Genomic DNA, 8453 nt, shown 5'->3' on the forward strand with positions numbered 1-8453 from the left:
TGTCTTGTAGTAGTCTTGAATCCATATGCATGTCCATAGTGAAACATGTAAGTTTTTTGGTCTTCTAAGTGTAGACTAACATTAACCTTAATTCCTTCTCTAATGCGAGGAACAAAATATAATTGTTTTGTTATATTTTGGGTAGTCTATAATTGGGGATCATAATATTTTATTTATTAGGAGAGGATATATACTATTTTATGAAGATTGATGCCCCTTTGAATTCATACTCTTTCATGAAAAGTCATGACTATCCATAATATTTTTATTTCCAATTTTATCCACCATATAATTAGAAATAAGACATTTGATATATATATAAGTTTTCATCACAATTATATCATTAGCGATAGAATTTACTTGAATTTGATAGCTTTGATTTAATTATTTAAAATAATAGTCCTAACCCATTAATCATTATGTGTGACCCAAAATTCAAATATCAACCTAAAATGCTAGTTTAAATAACTTCCGCCAGCTTTTGGTTTGGTCTACTATTCAAACATATAGCTCTAATATTTGAAAATGGTTATAGTAATGGAGAAAAAATAGTTGGTCTAGGTCCTTCAATAATGGCAATACGAATCATGATAAAAATAATCTTTTATTCATTTTTCTTTCTTTAAATTTTTGCTAGATTCTACTAGGTATCATAATATTATTGGTCAACAGAAGAATGATATGTTCTTTGAGGAGAAACTAATAATTTTTTACATATCAATATGAATAATATAAGATACATGAATAATTTAATATACATCCTATATACTTTTCATTAGTATATCTTCAATTATTTAGTGATATTTTTTGTCATTTATGTGTTCCATTTCTATGTTATTCTTTCAAATTTTTATGCCATAAATGTCCCATGAAATCGGCTATCTTGAATAGAAAATTATTAGTTGGAAAATGATGGTGGGGCTCTAAAAGTGTTACATACGTGTGTTTTAAAGTTTGCGCTACACGCGGAGTTGTGAAAGTAATTACACAATCAGTCGATAAAACTTTGGTCATGGAATTTAACAAACAAGAGTGGGACATTGGACAACCAAAAATGTTTAATGATTAATGATGCCTAAATGGATTTTAAGAAACTTTGGTTCCCTCGTTGATTTGTCTGGTTATAAAAAACATGACCGTTAAAAAATATAATAAAGATTTACACAATATCATCTAGTATTAATTTATATTAATTTTATTTTTACTTAAGAATTAATAATGATTGAAAATGAATGGTAGGTATTCTATCTACAGTGTAAAAAACTCTTATAATGTTGGTGTATATATGATTTTCTCTACATTTATTGTTGTTTATTTTTGGAGAACGACTACAGCTCCATTTGAGTTATAATTAGTATAAAATTTATTCATGTGCTTTATTTCAGTTCGGCGACTATAAATTTAATTCGATAACATGAAAATAATTATGCATTATTTATTTTTAAGACATAAACAGTCTTCATTGTTTTTAGTAATTACTGCATAGTGCAATGATGGACTACGAGAGGTTGTTCTATTAATAATTTAATCAAAGATATCAAGTTGGTTTATATGAATAAAATTACATTAAATACTTATAAGGAGAGATTTGTCAATTAATGGGGATAATTGAATCCGAAACAAAAAATACTTAAATAATAAATGCATGAATTTGAAAGTGATTAATGATCTTTATATTGTAGTAAAACGAATTTCAAATATTTGTTGGATTACAACAAATGAACCATATAATAAAGAGTAAATTATCAGTAACACTCATTCCTTTTCTATATTTTACAAATCTCCTAACTTATTACGCATACATTACATTAATTATCTTAAAAAAAGAAAAGTATATTTTTTTTAAGTAAAAAGAGAGTGATAAGTGTAATTAAGTATAGTATATTGTGAATACAAGTTAAAATATTATACAAGTCAATATATTTTCACTGTTTTTTTTGTTCATTACAATATAAAATGATTTAAATAATATATCCTTAGAACTTTATTGATGCATTTTGCAATGAATGAAAAATTATAAAGAGACATTGACTTTTATATTATTAAATTTATCTTCACAATATATCATGTTTTTGTTAACTTAATTATATTATTATCCATTTTGTTTAAAAAGTTACATTTAGTCATACACGAGTGGTTAGTGTAATATACATATATAAATAGTGGTGATTTTTGTTGATACAAAAAAGAGTTGGGTGATTTATATTGTCATTATTATTTATTCTATAATAATTATGGTCATTGTCATTGAATGAGTCATTGAGCATGAAGTTAAGGATGAATTAGTACATTTATAATCAATCAGTGGAAGAATTGGAATCATTTCCGGTAGTAAATTCTCGAGAAGAGAAAAATGTTTATAAGTGTTAAAAACTTTTAATCAAAAGTAAATGAAGACCCGTATTCTTGAAAAAAATTATGCCACATGTTAGCATTTCTATTTTTCACATTGGGTGAACACAACCCAAAAAATTTGGAATGCTAGAAGAAAAGTGTAGGGATGAGGATGAAACACATCAAAACATTTATTTGAAACTCGACTCATTATTTAATTTAATAAGTCTGGTCCGTTAAATAAATATATTGAACTTGAGTTAAAAATTAAGATTGTAAAATAAATGAGTCAATTTTGAGTTAAGTAGAATTCAACTAGTTAATTTCAATAAATAGCTATGGACATATGTATACAGAATATTTAAATCTATACCTATTAAATAAATAAACATTATTGGATGTAACTAATTGTACTACTAGATCTAATGTGTAGAATTAAACGGTTTACCAACTTTTTGCAAACTAAACTAACTCGATACGATAAGTTGAATCAAATAGTTTGTTTAAAAAGAATTAAACAATTCTTCAAGTAATACTTTTTTTTAAATGTTTAGTTCAGATTAAAAAAATGGGTTGGATATCCGTCTATCCAACCTAATAAAATAGATACATGGATAGAATGGATGAATTAGAATCCATTAGATATAGATGAATTGAATAATTTAAAAATGTAATGTAATGAATTCATATAGATTGATTGATAGTTTTTCATTCATCTATTAAGATCTAAATCCAAACACATCCAATTGTCACTTCTGAATTTTCCTTCCATGTCAACCAATTCGGTGATTGTTGCACTAATGAAAAAAATCTGAATCTAGTAATAACCACCTTAAACGTAGGGTTATGTTAAACATACTTTTTAGTAATTGAGGTAAAAATTAAAATTATTAGTTTTCGTAGTAACAACGTAATTCAATTTTTAAATGCAAAATTACCATTTTCAACTTCTTATTCTTAAACATAAGTGCTAAGTTTTTTAAGTAATAAGCCATCCACATTGGTTGTCATTATAGAAAGGTTTTCATTAAAAACAATAAAAACTAATGCTTAATAATTAAACTCAATGAAAAGAAAGAATGATAAAATCAAAGACAGGAATTGAATATGAATCAGACAATAAAATCTAAACATGATGAAACATCCAACAATGTGTTTCCTGGACTCAAACACATGGTTTTTATGATATGATTTTGTCCAAGTCGCAAACTTGAAAAACGGACCAATTTTCATTCTTTTAAGTTTTCAACGCACTTCGTTTTCATGGACTGTTATGTTCTGTGTCTTTGTGTTGAACAGAATTTGCTCACTTAACACGTTAAACAACTCTCCTTCGACCTTGACTGAGTTTTCAAATCACTCCATTTTTCTGTAGAGTCATGTCGTGAATCATCAGTTTCATCACTTTAAAGTTCAACATTCCGTGTTATCCTTGTCAATGCCCTGCCATTTATAGGATTAACCAATCCTTGGTCCCTCATTCTTAAGATCTAGAAAAACACTAATTATGTTACAAGGACGGTGCCACATACAATATGCACACCCTCTGTTTTTTTTTAAAAGAAAGTTTCATTGTTTGTATTATATTTTAACATTGTTTTTATTATTATTAACTAAGTATGTATCTATTAATTATTAATCACTCAAATGTTTATACTATTATATAAATACAAAATATGTTTAAGTGTATATAGGTAATTACACATGCGTAATTTCTATATCTTAACTTTACTCTTTACTACTATACAAACGCAAAATATGCCTAAATGACATTAAGGTAAATGAACATATATAATTTCATCTAATTTTATTTATATACATAAATGATGGTAATTGAAAGACAATTTCACCGCGGGATGATATATTCAATTTTTGTAACATATATAATGCAAATAATTTTGCAATAATTGGGTGCAAAAAATGACTCAAGAGGTTGTATATGATTGCTTTAGGTTACTTTTTAAATAGAGAAGATATTGTATTCTTTGAAACATTCAAAAACTAAACAACTTAGCTTTTTTATACTCTATTATTCATATCTGAAGATTATCTCATGCTCATCTTTGATCCAATTTTTTCAGATAAGGAAGATCATACATTTGAATAAATGTCAATATACAATCAAATCAAATATCAAAGGCTTATTTTTTTCTTAGAAAATACTCCTTTTGTAATAATTTATATCGTATAGAGACTCTACACTCAATCTCAAACTATAGCCAAAATTATAATATCATGTATAATTAAATATTCAAACAAAATTATAATATCATGTATGTTCAATACAAAAATTGATATAATTATCTAAAATTAAATATATAGAAATTAAATATTCAACACTAGAAAATAAAATTTCGGATAGGCAGACACGAAGAGTCTGTCGATACACTGGTATATAATAAATTACAAATTTTACATCAATAGTTTTTACAATGTGTTAAAGATACATGATTTTTGTTCAACTGAATTGATGATGCTTGATAACCAACTTATGTCTTACATCATTGATATAATCTTTGAAAGAAATCAATAATCTTTTAGAGAAGATGGTTGAAAGTGGAAGACACATTGTTCACCATATAAGTTTATCTCCTCTTAAAGTGAGCAATGATTTTATATAAAAAGAGTGTTTAGCTATGAAGATTATAAAAAATAGGTTACATAATCAAATGAGATATACATGTATAAATAAATGTCTAGTAATTTATGTTGACTAGATTGTGTTCAATAATAGTGATAGTGAGTTAATCATTTAACGATTTCAAAATATGAAAGCACATAGAAATCAATTATGAAATGCATAATTTATTTGATTAACTATATTTAAATTTTATAATTTTTATTTTAATATTTTCATCTGTATATAAGATAATGTTTACTATTTTAACTTTTAACATATATTGCCCTGTGTAACTTTTGATATCGTGAGTTTAAGATAAAATAAACAAATAAGTTGTATCCAAATATGTTAATAGTTATCGTGCTCCCAATTTTGAATACTCAAAAGCTTGACGTTATAGTTAATTTTAAGCAAATGGAGCCGATATATTATCAATTGTGGGTCAAATTTAAAACTTATAATTTCTAATTAAGGTGAGCATCATGTATTTAATACAATTATATTAGTTATTTATTTTTGGGTTACAAAACAAGTGATATAATTAATGACAACATATAAGACTTCTGAAACTGATAATGGATATGACTTTAATGAGTGGATATTCAAACATTGACCTATAAGGGATAATGAAAACTCTATAAGTTAACACATAAGGAACAATTATGGTCCCTAAGACACCAAATCACAAAAGTTTTCACATCTCCCTATCAGAGAGAAAACGAATGTCCCAAAAAGAATACATGATTTAGTTGAGCAAAGTCGTCATATCAAAATCTCTCTAAAGACATACTAAAAGAATATATCAGAGAATATAAATTCAGGTATGACTTTGTATCATTGTTTTATACTATGTGTGAGAATCATGAGATTTAAGATTTTAGGATTAACATTTCACCAATCATCGGGAAATATGTAACAATTTTGACATTAGTATATATCATGAACTCAAAATTTAAGACATTGGTTGCATGATAAAAACTAAGAAGACGTATATTGTATTGACTTAAATACAACAAACTCTAGGATATGCTATCTAATTTTAAGTTCCTTAAAATCAACCAAAAATCTATTTGAAGGAAAAGAAATAAAGTATATTTTAAAAGGACATAAAGTATATTTTAAAAGTTTAGATTAATTAAGAGGATTGTATGATGTTTTTATAAATAAATAAGAAATTGACTAATAGATTATTATGGAATCTAGTTTATTGTGTTTTAATTATAAAAATATCATATAACTCTATTAGAATATTTATTGCGACCCGATTTTTGGTTGGAAGACCGGCTCTGCGACTTAGGAAGAGGCGAACTCGATTTCTACCTCTCCCGATTTATTTGGAGTCGCCACTATGTTTTTTACTGTTAAAACGTAGAAAACTTTCGTTATGCCCGAATTGGATAAAAATGGTCTTTAAACAAAGATTTTGAGCTCGGGAGTCGATTACGGATCGAGGAAGGTATTTGCACCCCGTCCGCCGTATTAAAACGATACTCTCGCTAATAACATGGACTTTTATACCCTTAAACAAATTTAAACATTTAATCATTGAAACAAAACATTTTTGTTTTTTATATTTGTATTAGACAAGAGGTTATCTTGCTCCTACGTATCCCTATGTGTAATAGGGAAATGAAGACTACATAGTTCTGGTTTAAAAATTGATTGGTTAGTTTGGTTGATTGTTATCGATTTGAATATGTCGATTTGGTATTGATAGATTTTATGGAGTTGAGTTTTGGATTTTGAAACATTTAGTATATGATTTTTTAATTTAATGGAACTAATAGTTTAGAGATGGTATTGGTCGTAGACCTTATCCTCATTTTCAGAGGAGTTAGAGACCACTCGAACCATAACCTTACTATAACAATTCCGTTATTAATTAGGTGATAAAATAGTTTGGAATAACTTTTATATATGAAATTAAGTGACAAAACCGTAAAGGAGTTAGAGACAACTTGAACCATAACCTTACTATCAAAATTTCGTTATTAACTAGGTGATAAAATAATTTGGAATAACTTTTATATATGAAATTAAGTGATAAAACGGTTTTGAATTATTTTTATATATGGAATTAATAGCTTAGAGATGGTATTGGTCGTAGACCTTCTCCTCATTTTCAAAGGAGTTACAGACAATTCGAACCATAACCTTACTATAAAAATTCCGTTGATAACTTTTTTATTATTCAACTTATCAATTTAATTATTCATTACTTCAAACCAAACATATATAAAATAATAATAAAACAGAATTATATATGAAAATATAATAAAAATGAAAAAAGTAAGAAGAAATTGAACTTGTATGCGTGGTCTTCTGTTTAATAGCATTAGTGAACAAACCCTTGATGTGTACTTTCAAATTCATATGCATAATCAAGTGCCTCATAAAAGGAGACCATCAATAACAGTGAGCAAGTTGTTGCCAAAAAGATCACTGTGATGCTTTTGCAAGATTCATTGGTAAGCAAGTTCCTCTTTTATATATACTAGCGTGTTGACAGGCACTCTCGTGCCTGTCAATCCACATTCTTATTTTCTAATGCAAAAAAATATGTATGTTTACATGTATTTATAGTTGTTAATATTAAGTATACATTTTTAGAAATGATGTACATTATTTCTATCTGAAAACTAAAAAATAACTAAATTAAAGAGTGTATAAATAACCACTTCTAAAGTATTTTGATTAGCAAGAAATATTAACAATTTGGAATAAGAACAGGGTTGTAGGGTTGTTGATGATAGGGTATTCTTTGTATGTATCATATCTTCTTGTTTCTACCACAAATGCTTACATAAATGTGGTAAAAAATTTGTATGTATCATATCTCCTCGTTTTTGTTCCTAGCATGTTGGCAAACACCATACTAAGCCTTTTGACTACATATTATTTCTCTGCAGCATTTTGACTCTCTTTTTCCAAAAGTTAATCCAAGCATGTAATAAACCTAATGATTATGATAACTATATAATATGATAATTTGGTAATAATTCTAAGCCTCCTCCAAGCAAACATGTTTTAATTATATTTTGAAGTGAACACAACCGCAGGTAAATTACCTGCAAAAATCATGGTAACATAATAATATGGATTAAGTACCACAAATATTTGTAATATGACATGTTTACAACATGTATTAAAAATATTTAGATTCATGTATTAAAAATGCAGATGATAGTCAACAATATTGCCAATAAAATCAAACTTGATATCTAAAACATGTAAGATAAGTCCAGATAATGAAAATGTTAACAACTAATAAGTAATCCATTTTTTACCTTATAGAATAACATTATATATCATACCTTTTATGTTATTTTAAGAAATAAAACTAATTCTGAAATCCAACATTCATTTTTTAGAAGAAGACATGGGGGACCATAGTATTTTAGTATTTTTTAAATAAGAATTTTTTTGCAACTTACCATGTTAAACTCATTTTTTAGAAGAGGATGATGGTGAAAGAGACATTTAGTCAAATACATGAGGG

This window comes from Lupinus angustifolius, chromosome LG05 (assembly GCF_001865875.1).
Source record: "Lupinus angustifolius cultivar Tanjil chromosome LG05, LupAngTanjil_v1.0, whole genome shotgun sequence".
Taxonomy (NCBI): Eukaryota; Viridiplantae; Streptophyta; class Magnoliopsida; order Fabales; family Fabaceae; genus Lupinus; species Lupinus angustifolius.